This window comes from Pinus tabuliformis, chromosome 2_2, assembly GCF_031772625.1.
Source record: "Pinus tabuliformis cultivar Carrire ecotype Pingquan chromosome 2_2, CPIR1, whole genome shotgun sequence".
Lineage (NCBI taxonomy): Eukaryota > Viridiplantae > Streptophyta > Pinopsida > Pinales > Pinaceae > Pinus > Pinus tabuliformis.
Genome location: NC_142300.1, coordinates 48,576,835 through 48,597,900, shown reverse-complemented (window position 1 = coordinate 48,597,900; position 21,066 = coordinate 48,576,835).

The following is a 21,066-nucleotide window of genomic DNA, read 5'->3' as shown; positions in this document are numbered from 1 at the left end:
ATTTGGAAATGAGTGTGACAAGTATTTACATGGTAGAATCAACTCATTTACTCAAAGATAACCCCTTGAAACTAACAAAACAATCTTATATACATCGTGCAACACTTAACATGTGAAAAGAAGACATTTTTTTTCTTGCAAAAGGGGCCCAAACACTTAGAGAAAACACATATAAATAATTTCAATGTTTGCGAGGACAATATGCAAGACCAAGGCAGGTTATGAATCTTGGTGCAGGCCAAAATTTTGGAGGGTGTTGTAGCAGTGACAACACTTGGCAACACACTGGTAGAATTCCATCTTCTATGTCTTGGTTGACTCTTCTATGCAGGGTCTCATTCCTTCACGGAGTATTGATTTCATCATGTGGATTACTTTGGCTTCCCCATTTACCCCATGAGTAAACATTGTCCCATTTGTTCCTTCTCGATTGAGCACAATCATAGGATTCAGTAATATCGTAATGTTTCAAATAAAAAAGGGTTGTATAGTTTGTGAAATTTAGATTTTCAGAGTATAGTTTTTCATCTCTAGTGTTGCTCCACTACTAGCAGGCCTGGACAGCGCCCCGATAGAGTCACTACAGGAACACAAACATTGCTCCACTGCCAGCGAGCTTGGACAGTATCCCGACAGAGTTTCTTGATTCACCTCTCTGCGTAGGAAGCCTCTCTCATACTTCTCCTATATTTATATATTTGTATAGGATTGTGCATAGGCACTTATTCATTTTATGGGTGGAAGAGGAATCCTGACTTATTGAGAGCAGGAGAGGTTGTTCCTTCAGAGAAGCATATAGAGACCTCTAATTTAGATTTGCTTCTTTGAGATTTTCCCCTTTTCCTCCTCTACTGATTGGATAAGCGTGAAAACACTAAAACATAAAGAACTGAATACATGCATAAGGTTTCTAAAATAGACACAGGTATCCTGGTTCAACACAAAATTCCCCTTACAAATGAATCGTATTTTTTGTTAGAACATCATTAACCAAAATATATAACCAACACAAAGAAAGAGCACAGAAGATTAGCCAATGTTGTAGTGTCACAAGTCTCTCTTCAACTTAGCCACACACAAAGAAGTCAAAACATGTTCACACACAACGCTTATTTACAGAAATGAAAACAAACACAAATTCAATCAAGAAAATAAACTATGTACATAGGGTAGGTCACAACCCCAGATCATCATCAAAAATATTGTTTTAAGTCTTGGCCATTGGCAGGAAGAGAGTCAATCTTCTTGTCTAGTGATTGAAGACGATATGTGTGTTGGCCAAGCTTTTCGTGTATGGTGAATTGTCCAATCCATAAGGATTGGAACTTATTATGTTTTACTTTATCTTCATGGGATTTGTCCCACTTCGAGACCAGGTCACCCACGCCAAAATTATTCTTCCCTACAGACTTCTTTTCAAACCACCTCTTGATAGAACTTTGATGAAGAGAAAAAAATTATTTTTCCTTTTGTCTTTCTTCCTGTAGCTTGTGGAGGGTGGTTATCCTACATTGAACAAATAGGCACAGCTTTCCCTGGGATTCTTGTGAAAGTTGAAGGGCATGAAAATAGATGATTGGTGGTAGGATGGCTTCTTTTCCATACACCGAGAAGTAAGGAGAGGTATTCAGAGAAGGTTTTGGTGTGACTCGATCATTCCATAAGGCATTCATCAAACTAGAGTGTCAATTCCTCTGTTCAAAGAAAATGGTCTTCTTGATAAAGTAGATAAGGTTTTTGTTTGTAGACTCTGTTAGCGCTTGAAATTTCACCTCAAGCTGAGAAAGGTAAACCTCAAGGCAACATCAAACCATTTAGCCTCGTAGCTAGCCCTACGGGGCAGGAGAAGGCTCTCTCCGGTCTATCTCGTAAAATCTTCAATAGATGAGATGACCAATAAGGTAACACTGATATTAGGCTAGTAAACTGATCAAAGAGTTTGGTTTTGGTTTTTTGGGGTTTTTGGTGGCAAATTGAGGGGATGGCAATTTTGGGTGCGGGGATTGGACACAGTTTCTGCAGGGGGTTCCTTGGGGCGAGGTAGGAGACAACGTTGATGCCTTTAACTGAGGTGAATGGTCAGGAATGAAAGATGAGGAGCTAAAGACAGCAAACAATAACTTTGAATTCTCTTTAGACAGTAGAAAACATTGAAATTAAACAAACTTAAAAGCAGAGCATGGCAGGCATGAATTCTTACTTTAACACTTCATTTGTTTAATGTGCAGAAGTAAAAGAAAGGAAATGAATCACATAACAAGCTTACAAGTACATTGAGAAACACACCATCAACACATGAGTCCACAAGAATCCCAAAGAGGACTGCAAAACCCTGGTCTTCCTTAGCCAAAAATTGCAGAGATACAGTGAAATAATACAATGATAGCTTCTCCCTCAAGAGTCCAACCTTCCAACCTCTGAAAATGATTGAGAAAATACATAATATAGGTAAGCCAACCTCTTCCCTTGCCTCTAGGGGTCGAGCTCATCCTTCTAGGAGCTGTTTCAACCAATTCTAAACTGAGCACTAAAATCTAGGCAGTCAAAACAACTTGCCTCTATAAGCTACGAAACCAATTCATTCATTTAATTTTCACCCTTTTCATGAATGAATCTTCTAGAAGTGTTACATAAGTGTAAAATTGTCTTACAAGTACAATAATTACATCAAAGAGAATCATAATTCACCCCAAAAAGTCAAACTAGGTCAAACTGCGTTTTTCTGAGCTGTACAGTGCATTTTGGAAAAATCTGCCTGACAGGTCGCGCGCCTTTGGAGCCACATTTGGGGCACTTTTAGGTGTCCAAATTGGGCAAGAGTAGGCTTGTTGGAAATTTCTGTGAGTCTACTTTCCAACCCAACGGAAATTTCTGAATTTGGAGTTCATTTGCCCTGTCAAAACTCAAATCTCCCAAGACTGCTTTCTGCAATTCAAAAAAGTGGCAGAAAGTCAATTTTTGCTAGTTTTTTTACTTTCTGGAGGCCTAAAACTTCATAAAATCTCAAGTCCATTGATGAGCATATGTAACTTCTCATGAAAAATCTAGAAATGCTGAGTTTTTGCAAAATGGAGTTGCCATGATGAAGGGTTGCGCGGGGGGTGAGACCCGTTAATGGGAAAAACCTGCAAATTGCCAAAAAATGCCAAAATTCACCCAAAATTCTCAAAATTTCTTGGGATTTGTGCTGTGGCTAGGATATTTAGTGCCTTGATCCTTGAGTGAAGCCTCAGCCAAGATACGGAGGGGATTGGGCCTCTTTCTCCATTTTAGTGCTTCGGTCAACCGCCTTTGAAACATCTTCATTTTTGCCTTGCACACATGCATCCTTGCCCAGTAGTGGTTCTTCATGTTCCTCGGCAATTTCTTCTCTTGGTTGGCCTTAGCCAACAACCTCTCCAAGTTTGCATTTACCTGGATGAGCATGGACTCTCGATCAGCGGGCAATGGGTCACCGGGTCTTCTTCGGTTCAAGATTCGGTCACTATGAATCCTCCATAGCTCATCAAGTGCCTTCTCCTCCTCCAACTATTTGTTGCGCTGCTCCAGGTATGTAATGGTCCATTGTGCACCCTCTAATCTCCTCTGTAAGGCATCATTTTCAGCTTTGAGATGTTGAATGACCTCCTTTGCCTCTTGGCTCGGAGAAATGGCCTCAAGATCAACAAGCTCAATATCTGGAACTCCTGATGGCCCCTCATCAATCTTGGGCTGCTTGCCCCTCTGTGCTTCCTGTGTTGCTGAAGAGAGCGAGGCCCCTTCCACCTGATGTGGAGATAACACTCACTGAGCTGATGATGAAGGCGAGACCCCTTCCACCTGCTGTGGAGATAGTACTCGCCTAGCTGCTGCAAATAAGGCCCTCGGGCCTTTCTGATAGGTGACCAGAGGTGAGGAGCTGACATGTCTAGTGACAGGGATGTCATGCTGCTGTGATGGTCCTCCCTCCTCATGAATAATCTCAGGATGTGGCGAGGGTGGTGCTGTGAAAAACTCACGAGAGATGAACTCCTCCCATGAGATTCCCTGCTGAGTCAACTGATGCAATACTACTAGCTGAATCAAACCATAATGATAAAGGCTCCTGTACTGCTATGCCGGGCTCTTCCTCTGTAACATGGGCACCATCCTCTGAATGTTCTGATAGAAGAAAACATGGATGTTCATCATCCTCACTCGGGTGAAGTGCATCAAGAGGCGAATATGATATGAATATACCTGTGAAAATCTGCCCTCACAAATAAAATAATGCATGATGAGCCTCATCATGGGAGCATACTCGCTCCTGAGAAACCTGAATGGAAACACACCTGCCAAATGTCTCATGAATGGTGGCCGGACAAAAGGCTCAAAGTGAACATTATCCAGCACCTTGCGTTTATTCCACACCTCCCCAACATTAGGTATCCCAGTGGCATGTGAGATCACCTCGGGTGTCAATGTAAAATCCACCCCTGCAAGGTTGACATGTCTGTCATGCAAGTGTAAAACAAAAAGGCGAGCCAACTCTCTGTGGTGCTGAATCCGAGAGATCCTCTCACAAAACTCATAGCAAGACATATACTGAAAACATGTGACTGCCATAGGACAGGCCTGTAACTCTGCTAAAGAGGTGGGCTCCTCTCACTTATGATGTCCACCCTTTCCACCTTTATGAGGCCTCCTCTGTACCTCAATCTCTGAAGCTGATGACTGGTCATCACTTTGCTCATAATTTTCGGTTTCTGACATTGTTTAAGGAGCAAAGTGGACAAAATGTACTGCTGCTTCTGCTTTATAAAATGTTGATTTGTATGTTGTTTCAAGGGGACAAGGAACATGAGGGAAATGTTAGGGGAGGGGTATTTTTACAAGGAAAATGGGAAAACAATGTATACAGCAGGGAATTTAGGGAAATACACTATAAACATCATTGCATATACATCATCAAATTTCATATGTTTACATGGGCATAAGGAGAAGTAGGGTTAGGATTTCATTTTTATTTTTAAAGGGAAAAGGGGATAGGGTTCATTTGCTTTACAAATTTAAAAGGGAAATGGACATAGAAATATAGGGAAAATGAAATGGGAATGAGGAAAATAATTACAAGGGAAAAAACCATGAAACAGCACTAAACCCTAGCATTCTTTTGCAATGTAACATACAGCCATATGGAGGTCTTGCTCTTGAACATTTTGATCATTAAAAACACATTCATAATATCCATCAACCATAACCAGCAATCATTCCAAGCTTAGAGAACCTACCTCAAGCGATTTGATGGCTTGGAGGGCGTTTGAGCAAATTTAAAATAGGTTTGAAGGGAGACAGCTTGACGGGTCGCGCACCTCGCCCAACGGGTCGCGCGGGCCTGACGGGTCGCGCCCGTTGAAAATTTACACTGCAGGGAACCCTCTGACGGGTCGCGCGCCTGTCACTTGCCCGAACTTTCTCTGCTTTCGCTCCTTTCACTCTATCACTCACTCAAACTTCTCTTGCAAGTATTTTGGATGCACAATGAGAGTGAAAGAAGGTAGATTGAGCTTTCATAAGTTTCATTTGAAAAAATTTCATGCTCAAACCCACTTTCTAATGTTTCTCTTTGACACTTTATAAAATTGACTTTTTGGTTTCCTTTGTCCTGAAATTGACTCATTTAGTGCTTTGACTTGATTATTTTTGCAGGTAGATCATCTGAGGGATCTTGGCAAGGGGACCAGGGTTGCATACTGTCCACTAAAGTCTTTTGAAATTTCATCACTTTCTACAACCATTTGAAAAATGACCTTGGCTTTAAAAACAGAGTTTTTAAATCCAAGGTGAAAATTAACTGTACAAGACTAAAAATCTCGAATAAACATCTTTACAATCATCCCTCTGGCTTGCTGAGCACTTATTGACCTTCAAAACATGACCTTGTAGACATTTTTGACCAAAACCCTAGACCTAGGAAATTGACCTCAAGACAAGACAAGACAAGCTTAAAAGAGCTTAATGACTGAAATGACCTGAGCCAGCAATGCCAAGAGGGGTATAAACACACCAGCTCCTCCATCAGGTTTTTGGCATGCCTAATGGGATGCAAAAAATTGACACTGATGAGACACCTACATATGCAAATGCAAAGAGTTTTGATCGTTGATGGAGGGCTCAAGACCGACTCTAACATTGGCTCCAATGGGGATGGTAGCTCCTTGGAGGTACCAAGAACCTTATACCTCTGGGAGAGCAGACCAGTGCTTTATAATCATTGGGCAATGGAGTCAAAAACTCAAGCTGAAATGCATGACTGAAAACAGAGGACTTGACAACATAAATTGACTCTCACTCAACTAAAAACTGACTCGATACTTGAACACAACCGACAAACAGAAAATGATGCTCAAAGGGGAGCTTATTCATCAAAACCTACTCTAACAGTTTCATTCATCACCTGATCAAGTGAAATGAAACAACCAATGCAACCAAGTAAGTATCCTGTCTGTTGTTTGAATTCTCCACAAGTGCTCACTTATGTCCAACAAGAGAGAACTACTGAAAGGCAACTCCCATGAAAACTTAGAAACAGATCCGTTGAATGATATGAATTCTCTATCCACCTCCAAAAACACTGCATAAGGATCTTGAAATTCAAGCACACTGGAACTTAGCTCATGCAATGGATTACTTCTCATTTCCTCATACCATGAATGCAAACTTTGATCTAAAACTTGTGACGAGACCTCTGCTGAAAATGACAAAGAAACCGGCTGTCGGATCAAATTTGTATCAATACATGTTGCAAGCTCACATGTAGTCAATGGAGAAAGACTTTGACTGCAAACCTCATCCAAAACATCAGCTATTGGATCATGAAAAAATTGAAAAGACTGCTGCAATGTATCCATTGAAAATGTATGAAGATTCTGCCTTATAAATTGAAATGCTTCGAAACAAAAGGGTATAGAATCTTCCTGCATCATCAAATCATGTAATTCGTCCTCCACAACTTCATCTGTAATCTGCCCTTCAATTTCATTTGGTGGCTGTAAATCTGATGCTACAGGCTGCTCAAGAATTTTGTTATCTGTCTCGTCCTCAACATTAACACTGAGAGATTGCTGATTTGTTATAAGCTGTTCATTTGAAGATTTACTATGCAATCTACCTTTCAAAAACTGAAATGATTCAAAACAAAATGGTACGGAGTCACCTTGAATCATTAAATCATGTGTGTGCACTTCCAAGTCTTCGACTGCAACTTGACAATCAATGGCATTTGGGGGTTGCAAATCTGAATATGAGAAGTCTTGAACAAAATTTCCATTGCTCTCAAGATGATTCAAATCAAGACTTGTTGACATTTGATTTCTGATTGCATGGTAGTTATCTCTGATGAACTGAAACGAATCAAAACAAAAAGGCAAAGATCCTTCACTTACTTCAAACTTTGTTGTACTTTCCTCGTCACTATCATAGCTGATATGTGATGGCTGAACATTGTTTTCAAACTGCTGAAAATGAACTTCTTCCTCCCACAAACCAGCTGTTGATTTGTCTGTAAGATTAACTTCTTTTTGGAGAACATAATCATTATCATACTCATCAAAACGAGGTGAATCATCACTATAAAACATATCATCAAGCATACATGTCATATCAACAGATCTCTCTTCTTCACTATGATCTATAAAACAATCATTATCGGATCTATGACAACTAGGATCAGAAACAAAATGTTTTGGATCAGCAACTTGTTCTTCTTCAATCAGCGAGCCATGAGCTTGAACATCATAATCATTTCTCACGTTGATCTTGTCAATCATCTTTTCCACTGCACTTACCAAAATATCAACCTTCACCTCTAGAGATGTTGATTCGGCCGGATCTATGTTTTTCATCTCTTCTTCTTTCAACCTTACCCCTCGGATCAGCAGATGAGCCTCTACATTTACTGCACTGTTTTGCATCTCATGAAGTGTTGCAATATCCCTTTCTCTCAGCTGAAACTCCATCTCCGGATCAAAGGCACCCGGATAGTGCAAGAGAGCAGATCTAGGAGAAGGTCTTATATCAACTGGTATCGAATAATAAACTTGGTTAAATCTGGCTGAAAACTGTTGTACTGTCTCCCCGGGCATTCTTTTTAGTTGGTTATACTCTTCTACAATCAAGAAAAGGTTCTGTCCGATCATCCACCTGTCGAGAAAAACTTTGACAAACTGCTGGAAATCTGAAATGCTTGCATCAGGCAGGGCTTTGAACCAACTCTTCACTTTCGCTTGCAAAGAAAGAGCAAAAATCCTTATACTAACATCTTCTTCATCAACTTCAAAAAGATCTAGAAAATTCTCAAAATTTTGCACATGTTGCTCAGCGTTGACATTCTTACATTCACCATCAAACCTCGGCAAGTATAGATCATAGTTTTTGGGGAAAGCATGGAGAACAGAAGGTAAAACAAGAGGTTTATACCAATCTGGAATTTTACAAGGTGTAGGGGTATGTACAGGAGGTATAGAATCAGTCTTGGTTGCTTGGGGCTCATCAATTTGAAGATGGTCATCACAACATTCAGAAAAAGGATCTTGATCAAGCTCAAAGGCATGCAAATCTTTGGTATTCACAATCTTCAAAGGGAAAGAATCAACTACAGGGCGAGGATCTTTTCTCAAGCATAGTATACTTTGCAAAGCCTTCTTGACATTCTTGGGAAAAGAGAAGAAATAATTTATGACAAAGAACAAAATGTCTTGGATGAAATTCCAACTTGAATACCTGATCTTTCCATGTTGTCCTTTCATGTTTTTGCTGGTCGGGATCATCCTCCAGTGGAGTCTTTGGATCTGATCTCGAAACTGATTTAGAGTTGCCAAGTGAATGATTTCAGCCTTTCAAGTGCCTGATCGTTGTTCACCATCAACGATCAGATCTAAACTTGATACATGTACTGGGGTAAAATGCAAATGAAGTGTTGTATTCACAAGCTCACAGAGATTGACTGAAGCAGCGTTTATCTACTTCCACTTATGCAAAGCAAAAGCGTTTCGAAGGCTACCTGGCATAACTTCAGGCTCCGTCTAAGACTTATGAAACAAACACATCAATCCACAAACAAGTTTTTTCTCCCCAGTATGGTCGCCAGTATGTTAGCGCTTGAAATTTCACCTCAGGCTGAGAAAGGTAAACCTCAAGGCAACATCAAACCATTTAGCCTTGTAGCTAGCCCTACGGGGCAGGAGAAGGCTCTCTCCGGTCTATCTCGTAAAATCTTCAATAGATGAGATGACCAATAAGGTAACACTGATATTAGGCTAGTAAACTGATCAAAGAGTTTGGTTTTGGTTTTTTGGGGGTTTTGGTGGCAAATTGAGGGGATGGCAATTTTGGGTGCGGGGATTGGACACAGTTTCTACAGGGGGTTCCTTGGGGCGAGGTAGGAGACAGCGTTGATGCCTTTAACTGAGGTGAATGGTCAGGAATGAAAGATGAGGAGCTAAAGAGAGCAAACAATAACTTTTAATTCTCTTTAGACAGTAGAAAACATTGAAATTAAACAAACTTAAAAGCAGAGCATGGCAGGTATGAATTCTTACTTTAACACTTCATTTGTTTAATGTGCAGAAGTAAAAGAAAGGAAATGAATCACATAACAAGCTTACAAGTACCTTGAGAAACACACCATCAACACATGAGTCCACAAGAATCCCAAATAGGACTGCAAAACCCTGGTCTTCCTTAGCCAAAAATTGCAGAGATACAGTGAAATAATACAATGATAGCTTCTCCTTCAAGAGTCCAACCTTCCAACCTCTGAAAATGATTGAGAAAATACATAATATAGGTAAGCCAACCTCTTCCCTTGCCTCTAGGGGTCGAGCTCATCCTTCTAGGAGCTGTTTCAACCAATTCTAAACTGAGCACTAAAATCTAGGCAGTCAAAACAACTTGCCTCTATAAGCTACGAAACCAATTCATTCATTTAATTTTCACCCTTTTCATGAATGAATCTTCTAGAAGTGTTACATAAGTGTAAAAGTGTCTTACAAGTACAATAATTACATCAAAGAGAATCATAATTCACCCCAAAAAGTCAAACTAGGTCAAACTGCGTTTTTCTGAGCTGTACAGTGCATTTTGGAAAAATCTGCCTAACGGGTCGCACGCCTTTGGAGCCACTTTTGGGGCACTTTCAGGTGTCCAAATTGGGCAAGAGTAGGCTTGTTGGAAAGGTCTGTGAGTCTACTTTCCAACGCAACTAGAATTTCTGAATTTGGAGTTCATTTGCCCTGTCAAAACTCAAATCTCCCAAGACTGCTTTCTGCAATTCAAAAAAGTGGCAGAAAGTCAATTTTTGCTCGTTTTTTGACTTTTTGGAGGCCTAAAACTTCATAAAATCTCAAGTCCATTGATGAGCATATGTAACTTCTCATGAAAAATCTGGAAATGCTGAGTTTTTTCAAAATGGAGTTGCCATGATGAAGGGTCGCGCGGGGGGTGAGACCCGTTAATGGGAAAAACCTGCAAATTGCCAAAAAATGCCAAAATTCACCCAAAATTCTCAAAATTTCTTGGGATTTGTGTTGTGGCTAGGCTATTTAGTGCCTTGATCCTTGAGTGAAGCCTCAGCCAAGATACGGAGGGGATTGGGTCTCTTTCTCCGTTTTAGTGCTTCGGTCAACCGCCTTTGAAACATCTTCATTTTTGCCTTGCACACATGCATCCTTGCCCAGTAGTGGTTCTTCATGTTCCTCAGCAATTTCTTCTCTTGGTTGGCCTTAGCCAACAGCCTCTCCAAGTGTGCATTTACCTGGATGAGCATGGACTCTCGGTCAGCGGGCAATGGGTCACCGGGTCTTCTTCGGTTCAAGATTCGGTCACTACGAATCCTCCATAGCTCATCAAGTGCCTTCTCCTCCTCCAACTGTTTGTTGCGCTGCTCCAGGTATGTAATGGTCCATTGTGCACCCTCTAATCTCCTCTGTAAGGCATCATTTTCAGCTTTGAGATGCTGAATGACCTCCTTTGCCTCTTGGCTCGGAGAAATGGCCTCAAGATCAACAAGCTCAATATCTGGAACTCCTGATGGCCCCTCATCAATCTTGGGCTGCTTGCCCCTCTGTGTTGCCTGTGCTGCTGAAGAGAGCAAGGCCCCTTCCACCTGATGTGGAGATAACACTCGCTGAGCTGATGATGAAGGCGAGACCCCTTCCACCTGCTGTGGAGATAGTACTCGCCTAGCTGCTGCAAATAAGGCCCCCGGGCCTTTCTGATAGGTGACCAGAGGTGAGGAGCTGACATGTCTAGTGACAGGGATGTCATGCTGTTGTGATGGTCCTCCCTCCTCATGAATAATCTCAGGATGTGGCGAGGGTGGTGCTGTGAAAAACTCACGAGAGATGAACTCCTCCCATGAGATGCCCTGCTGAGTCAACTGATGCAATACTACTAGCTGAATCAAACCATAATGATAAAGGCTCCTGTACTGCTGTGCCGAGCTCTTCCTCTGTAACATGGGCACCATCCTCTGAATGTTCTGATAGAAGAAAACAGGGATGTTCATCATCCTCACTCGGGTGAAGTGCATCAAGAGGCGAATATGATATGAATATACCTGTGAAAATCTGCCCTCACAAGTAAAATAATGCATGATGAGCCTCATCATGGGATCATACTCGCTCTTGAGAAACCTGAATGGAAACACACCTGCCAAATGTCTCATGAATGGTGGCCGGACAAAAGGCTCAAAGTGAACATTATCCAGCACCTTGCGTTTATTCCACACCTCCCCAACATTAGGTATCCCAGTGGCATGTGAGATCACCTCGGGTGTCAATGTAAAATCCACCCCTGCAAGGTTGACATGTCCGTCATGCAAGTGTAAAACAAAAAGGCGAGCCAACTCTCTGTGGTGCTGAATCCGAGAGATCCTCTCACAAAACTCATAGCAAGACATATACTGAAAACATGTGACTGCCATAGGACAGGCCTGTAACTCTGCTAAAGAGGTGGGCTCCTCTCGCTTATGATGTCCACCCTTTCCACCTTTATGAGGCCTCCTCTGTACCTCAATCTCTGAAGCTGATGACTGGTCATCACTTTGCTCATAAGTTTCGGTTTCTGACATTGTTTAAGGAGCAAAGTGGACAAAATGTACTGTTGCTTCTGCTTTATAAAATGCTGATTTGTATGCTGTTTCAAGGGGACAAGGAACATGAGGGAAATGTTAGGGGAGGGGTATTTTTACAAGGAAAATGGGAAAACAATGTATACAGCAGGGAATTTAGGGATATACACTATAAACATCATTGCATATACATCATCAAATTTCATATGTTTACATGGGCATAAGGAGAAGTAGGGTTAGGATTTCATTTTTATTTTTAAAGGGAAAAGGGGATAGGGTTCATTTGCTTTACAAATTTAAAAGGGAAATGGACATAGAAATATAGGGAAAATGAAATGGGAATGAGGAAAATAATTACAAGGGAAAAAACCATGAAACAGCACTAAACCCTAGCATTCTTTTGCAATGTAACATACAGCCATATGGAGGTCTTGCTCTTGAACATTTTGATCATTAAAAACACATTCATAATATCCATCAACCATAACCAGCAATCATTCCAAGCTTAGAGAACCTACCTCAAGCGATTTGATGGCTTGGAGGGCGTTTGAGCAAATTTAAAATAGGTTTGAAGGGAGACAGCTTGACGGGTCGCGCACCTCGCCCAACGGGTCGCGCGGGCCTGACGGGTCACGCCCATTGAACATTTACACTGCGGGGAACCCTCTGACGGTTCGCGCACACCTGACGGGTCGCGCGCCTAGCCTGACGGGTCGCGCGCCTAGCCTGACGGGTCGCGCGCCTGTCACTTGCCCGAACTTGCTCTGCTTTCGCTCCTTTCACTCTATCACTCACTCAAACTTCTCTTGCAAGTATTTTGGATGCACAATGAGAGTGAAAGGAGGGAGATTGAGCTTTCATAAGTTTCATTTGAAAAAATTTCATGCTCAAACCCACTTTCTAATGTTTCTCTTTGACACTTTATAAAATTGACTTTTTGGTTTCCTTTGTCCTGAAATTGACTCATTTAGTGCTTTGACTTTATTCTTTTTGCAGGTAGATCATCTGAGGGATCTTGGCAAGGGGACCAGGGTTGCATACTGTCCACTGAAGTCTTTTGAAATTTCATCACTTTTTACAAACATTTGAAAAATGACCTTGGCTTTAAAAACAGAGTTTTTAAATCCAAGGTGAAAATTAACTGTACAAGACTAAAAATCTCGAATAAACATCTTTACAATCATCCCTCTGGCTTGTTGAGCACTTATTGACCTTCAAAACATGACCTTGTAGACATTTTTGACCAAAACCCTAGACCTAGGAAATTGACCTCAAGACAAGACAAGACAAGCTTAAAAGAGCTTAATGACTGAAATGACCTGAGCCAGCAATGCCAAGAGGGGTATAAACACACCAGCTCCTCCATCAGGTTTTTGGCATGCCTAATGGGATGCAAAATATTGACACTTATGAGACACCTACATATGCAAATGCAGAGAGTTTTGATCGCTGATGGAGGGCTCAAGACCGACTCTAACAGACTCAACAAGGCCATTCCCCTGCAGATAATAATTAGCTGAATTTTTCAATACAAGTCCATTTTCTAATGCAAAATCATATAATATTAACGATGAAATTTTTTTTGCATTGTTAAAAACAAGTGAAGTCAGAATGCCAAACCTAGAAATGATATTATGTTTAAGGAAGCTTATGACTTCCTTATCATTCATCTGTTTGAGTGGCACTAATTTTGTCCACCGCATGAAGTAGTCTATAGCAGTAAAAATATAGCGATGTTTCTTTGATGAGTGCAGAAATATATCACCAATCACATCTAGGTCCCATTGTTGAAATGGTTCTTCCTAGCAGTAATTTGCTAATGCATCTGCAGCTACATTACGCATTCTAGGAACAAAAATAATATTGAAATCTTGGAAATGAGAAATCAAACTCCATACCTCTTGTTGATAACCTTTCAGATGAGGTGACACACTATGTATAGTATTATGTATATGTCGTACGAAAATTTCTGAGTTACCTATTGCGTTGATAATTCCAACATTGAGGTTAATGGCCCTTTGTAAGCCCAAGATGAGTGTTTCGTATTATGCAGTTTTATGCGTGCACTCAAATTCGAAGCAGCCTGAGATTAGATGTTTTCTCTGTCATGGGTCTACTAAAACACAAATATCTTCAGATCCCTCCTGCGTCTTCAAACTGTCAAAATACAATGTCAAAACATCATATGTACAAGGACTATGCACTACACTAGTACTACTACTACTGTTGTTGCTTACTGTACAAATGTCATTTTCACCAGTTGAACTAGGAAGGTGTTCCAACTATGTGTCAAGTGTGACTGGGGAACACTGAGAAAGATAGCACCCCAAGTGATCTGTAAACTTCCATGGATATTCCACTAGATAGTTTGTCACAACAAATTTGATAATATTATACTAAAAATATGAGATTCTACACTATTACAGTTTTATTTAATTTCTGGATCTGTAAAATTAACTATAATTAGTGCATGCATGTAAAAGTAAATCAAAAAGAAAAGTATAGAATTAAAAAATAATCTCACACATAAATAATACACAAGATATGCTCTCTGGGAAACCCTATCGGGATAAAACTCAGCTAGAAGGTGAGGTCGCTTCGCTCTCTTTCTCTGTCTAGAAATATGGCTGCAGATACAAAGAAGTAATGTTTGTGGCTCATGGGATGCTACAGTGCACAGATCTTCTCAGTGTGCTCTACCTCGTATCTCTCGTGGTTATCTTTGCTCAACTATGAATGGAATGTCTCTTCCTCCTAGTGGCTCGCTTATAACATAGCTCGATAGCCTACTAGTGGTTAAGATTCACTACATCAACTCTTAACTAGAGTTACAAAATAGGTTCTTCTAGATTCATTTACATCACAAACATGTGGCTAGCCCCATTTCCATGAATAATGGGGGTTGACGCTGCATCCTCCCAAACTATAGGTGTGAAAACAGGAAGGTCAACATTTGAGTGACATAACTTTTGCATATGGACTTCGATTGATGTTATTCTTGCGTCGTTGGAAAGATTTATGCATATATAAAAGCATAAAAAGGTGTTGCACTCAATAAACAAAGTTTTACCCCAAAAAAAAAACATTGTTTGATGCCTCAAAATGCTCCCAAAAGGTTTCAGACCTCGTTTCCCCAAACAGGGTCCCGCTGGTAAAAACGGTCCCGTGGGATGATTTCTCCACTCTTTCCACTCCAATTGCATCGAGATGGATGAAAAATAATGTAATGATCCAATCTGGATCAACAGGTCAGTTTCTAAAAGTAAATTTCCAAAGATAAGATCTGCGAAAGTAATTGGTTCATTTTTTCCCTCGAAGGGAGTGATAGTATGTTTCATGTAAGGCTTTGAGTTTAACCATATTTGATTGTTTTTTCCCTTGTATGGAATCCATAAGTCTGGCTAGTCCATAGAAAAATACCCCTGTAATTTGTTGGACCAGTCTCTACTCAACAATACATCGTATGCTTTCGAGATGTCCACAATTACTATATTTATACATTGATGAACTCATTGGTCAGATGATAAGTGAATAAGCACGTTTCTGAGTTCACCTATAGAATGGACAAGGGTCTTGTCCAACTAAATGATTTGTGCATCTCTTTTATCCAATTTTGCATTTATTTTCTTGCCTACATATAGTGGCATTACATTCACCGATGCACCAGAATCAACTAAGCAATTGTGTACATTATAATTGAAAATTTTGATTGTTAACAAAAATAGAGGGCATAGTGTATTTGCATCCAAAGTTAAAGCATTGAGTAAAGATTCTAGGGGAGCAGAGGACTTACCATATCCCTTCTGCAAAGAAACGTTGTTACCTGAAGCGGAATGTTCGAGAGCGAGGATAAGCAGTGCCCGTTGGATCATGATCCTTGTAAGTTCAAAGAGTGAGATGTTCGCGCGAGCTTTCTTCATGTTTACAACTATGTTGTGATCCAGTGTGGGAGACATTACCCAAGTGTCTGGAGGAGAAACTTGGTCTTCTACTTCCGGAATGGTAGAATTAATTTTGTTTTTTGTGGAAGTACTTTTCATTGTAGGGTTGTTTCCAGACTTGCTCAGAGTGTTCTAGGATGAGTTGACGGACAGTGTGATCTTCCTTAGCAAATTCTCTTTCAATTTATGCCTTGTCAACTCTGGTTCGAAGATTGGCCCTTAGCTTCTCAACTTGTAATGATTGTTCTATTGTTGGGCCTAGACCTCACTCAGTGGTTTTTCTTCGGCACTTTTCTTCTCAGCTATGTAAACAAATTTGAATGTATTCACTGCGTGTCCAACATTCACAGTTTCTATGGCTACAATGGTTGCTTCCTTTTCTTCCCTCAGTTCAGTCTGCTCATCAGAAAGAAAAAAAAAAAATATATATATATATATATATATATTGTATCAATAATGTGTTCAGCACGAACATTCATGTTGTGATTCCATTGCAAACATGTCTTTTTTGAATGATACTCTTGATGAAACTAATAGTATTGATCCATGCCTATACTTTCAACATTCAGCACGAAATTCGAGCTTTGTGCCGACTTGGCCGACTGGTTTTTGTTACTGTCGAAGTTGGCATCCCTTCTCAGAAAGTTGAATTTAGCAAGCTTTCTTCTCACGATAGTCTCACTTGACCTTTGTTTCAAATCTTCCAACTCATTAGACAGAGGCTTGATGGTGTGGGTCAAGCTCTCTAGATTGGTAGCTTCCTTTTCCTTGGCCTTGCTTACGGAGGCCTAAGACCTTTTGTTCGTTTCTTTGGAGTCCTTTGATGGTTCATCGTCAATGATGAATCTGATTACACACAAGTACTTTTCAACTGTGATTTCTTCTTCATAACTTTCTGCAAGAGTCGCTTTTGCAGTTATTTTCACGAACTACGCGATGCTTGTTGGTAAGGCAAACGTGTAGTAATAAATAGTGATGGAGTCATGAGGTTTCGTATCTATAGCAAATTTTTTCAATATATGATTAAAACTCTGATTGAAATATTTCACTTTCTCTTTGTTCTCCATCTTAAGATTGCCCATCTCTCTTAACAACATGGTGGGGGTTTTGTCATCAGCAAACTTTTCAAGAAAAATATTTTTAAACCTCTTCCAATTATGGATTGAGTTTAGAGGAAGACTGTGATACCATATATTTGATACAGTTGTTTAAGGTACAAGGTAAAAGTATACATGCAACATCATCATAACATACTTCAAGCATTTATAGATGTAGGTAGAAGTTGTCCAAGTGGTCCTCCACCTTCATTGCTTTGTCAGGGTAATAATTCGTTAACAGCTTCTCTGGGTGCCTCGACATCTTGTGTAGAACACCCGGCAATGTAAGTGGGCCCTGAGACATCCATTCCGGAACTTGGTCTGCCATATCTTCGTCTTTGTGCTCCTCCTCTTCATCAGAATCTGATGGATCTTCCTCTTCTTCTCCGAAATCTGATGGGTTTTCTTCTTTTTATTCTTCACGACCTAACCCGCGAAAAGTATCTTCTGAGAGTACAACATTGTATGTGTCACCTCTGTTAAAATATGGAGGTTTCTCTAGTTTCTTTGTGCTTTTGGCAGTCTCTACTAACTCTTCAAGGGTGGCGAGAACCAGATATTCAACTGTTGAAACCAATATCCCAGTAGAAGTGGTTGTGTTCTTATTTGGAAAATATGGAAGATTGTGTACTCCATGAATCAATCCAATAGCCTTTGCAAATTTACGGGTTATGGGACGAATGGCCAAGATATGCTCGTATTAGATTTCACATGTTTGTCCAATACCAGGTTGAGAAGATCTGTCACCTTCAGAGATATGAGCATAGGAGGTTCTAGGAATATTGTTGCCTTGACCAGAGATGTAATATTAGGGTGGGTGAGGTTATCAGCCAAAAAAATATCGCTGCCCTCCTTCTAGCGCAAGAAATTTTGACTATGTTGGACCCACCAATACTCAAGGGGTCTCCCATATATATGGTCCCAACTAAACCTTACCCTGTTTGGGATAGGAGCCCATATGAAATATGGCCCCGTCGTTGTTGTCTAAAATATTTTCCTTGGCTCTAACTATCAACACGAGAGAGGAATGTACATGTACCTTCGAAAAGAAAGCGAGTGTGTCAGGTGAATGTTCAATTGTAGGTGTGTCAAGGTTCTTCAACTATGGAGGGAAAATGAAGTGAGCCTCTAAGAGAGATAGTAGAGACACACGCAAACAAGAAAGGTTTGTTTAATATCCAACAGAATAGTCCACATAGATGCGACAGCCATTGTAACCAACATAACAAGGAATGTCTGCCTAACATCTAGCCGAATAGTCCACACAGATGTGGCATTCATTGTAACCCTTACAGCACATTCTCAATATCATAGGCAATAAAATAACCAAAATAGTTCAACTACTTTAGTATAGGAGAAAACAAACATGAATCACAAACATTTGCAGAATAGTCTCATAAACATTCATAATCCATGCATGAAGAATGTGCCATCCATCAAGCTTCATAAATTAGGTAAAATTTCCAAGACACATGTATACAATGAACACCACTAGCTCCAATAGTGGAGCGTTGAAGCCACTACTTGCTCCCCAAAAGAGTTATCTTGTCTCTTGATGCCTTGCGGGAGGAGCCAAGGTGAAAAGTCACTTTATCATACAATGAGGGTGTTTATATAACCAAGGGGGTGATGCTTCACCTCCCTTGTGACTCTTTGACTACCCTCATGACTCTTTGACTTCCTACGACTTTTTCAACTTTACATGACCCTTCATCTTTTGTACATGTCCATTAGACTTTCACTTTACAATACATTTTTGAATAGTAAATTACATAATCCACAATAATGATGTGGCATATGACGACTCATTACATGACATGACACGACACTACTGACATGGACTTCTTGATGACATGGCAATTTCAAGTCATTCTTGTTGATCCTTGTTATGTATCTTCTTGGGAATGTTCTTCTGTTCACCTCCATATGGCTTAGAGGTAAGGAGTCTTCGATGATATCATATCTTGAGCTACGGTCGCAAACTGGTGTCCCTTTGCTTTCTCTTGATTGATCAACTTGCGTAATCAAATACAACTATGTCTTTCGGCATGTTTCCCTTCTCCATCTCTCTCTTCATCATCCTGTCATGGACTGATAGAGTATCTACATCTGCAACTGATTCATGACAAGATGACATATGTCTAATAACCCCCTAAGCTAAGATGATGAATGTTGATCCACTGACTAAGCAAGAACTAGGTTGCGGGCTGAGGGAGAGGCTTAGTGACTGTGCAATTTCACAACTCAGGAAGTCAGGGGTGAAGATTGAGCCTTGAGATTGTGCAATGTGCAGTGCAAGCTAAACTGAGGAAGAAAATTGCACAGTTTGGGAGCTCAGTTTGTCGGACTGAAAGGTTGAGCACTAATTCAGGCCACTGTGCAACTCTGGAAGGCAGGGGAGGTTGGGTACTACGCAATTGCGTAGTTCAGAAGCTCAAGGGCTAGGCTTGAGCTCAAAGTCTACGCAATGTGTAGTTGGGGCCATCCGAGAGAGATGAATTGTGAAGTTTTGGAGGCCAAGCTCTGGGCTTGAGCACTAAAACTACACAATGCGTAGTCCTAGGAGGCAAGAACTGCACATTACGCAGTGTCAAGAGGCAGGGTTGCAGCTTTAGGGTTGGAACTGAGCAATTTGTAGTTTAGGAGGGTCGAATGAGGCTAAGTTGTTGGAAATTTTTTCCAGAATTTGGCTAAGTGTGGAGCCAATGAAGCTGATGTGAACATTGATATGACTTGACTGTGATCACACACTTAGAACACTTGACGAAACAACAATACTCATGAACAACACATTTACCTCAGTGTGACAACTTTGCAATGACTTACAACAAGTGCAACACTAAAGATACACTTTGCGACGACCGTGACGACACTTGTGCGATAATTCTTAAAACTTTGGAAATGAGTGTGAAAGATGTTTACATGGTAGAATCAACTCATTTACTCAAAGAGAACCCCTTGAACCCATCAAAATAAGCCTATATACATCATGGGACACTAACATGTGAAAAGGAAACATTTTGCTTTTCTTGCAAAATGGGCCCAAACACTTACAAAAAACACATACAATGGATTGCAATGTTTGCGACGACAATATGCAAGACCAAGGTAGGCTCTGAAATTTGGTGCAGGCCAAAATTTTGGAGGTTGTTATAGCAGCAACAACAAGCTACTACTTGAAGATCTCCATGAAGAACCAATAGTTGATGTATTGATGAAGACACCCAAAAGAGCTTGTGGTTATGACTTCCTAATTGAAAGGAAATAAGGAATTTCCTTTATACTTGAGAGGGAGTAAGAAGTCTCCTTAAACGTTTAAGAAGGAGCAAGGATCTATTCCCTATTCAAGAAAGAACGAGGATCTCCTCTCTGATTGAGAGGGAGTAATGTTAGGCATCATATTCTTCATGTGGCATGCACTAGACCAGGACTAACTATCGTAACTCTAAGTGAAGGCACTAGGAAGGATAATGGAGCATTGGATAAGAATTTGAGATTGATACTCCTTGAGGATAGAGAATCCAAGATGGGAATAATTATTATGGACCGACACTCTTTGAGGATGAGACGGGGTATCCAAGATAAGAGTGATCGAAGAAGACCAATATTCTTTGAGGAATGGGAATCCAAGATAATAATAGTCCTAAAAGGACATACCTAGTAAACATTTGGATGGGGTATGTGCATTAAGAGGTAGTGTGGTGTCTCACGTATAGCCTCCCAGCATTGTGCTCTTATCCAGTGGCGAGATAGAGCTTGTTAGTCAAGACCTTGCTCTATTGACACTGTTGGTTATGATGTTGATGATTAAAGATCACTTATCAATCCGAATCTTCTTATGAGAATATTTTAGTTTGAGAAAATCCTTGTTTTGGTTATGTAATTATGAATATCTCCCTAGTTAAGAGGGACTCTTGGAGAATGTAACGAGATTTGGTCT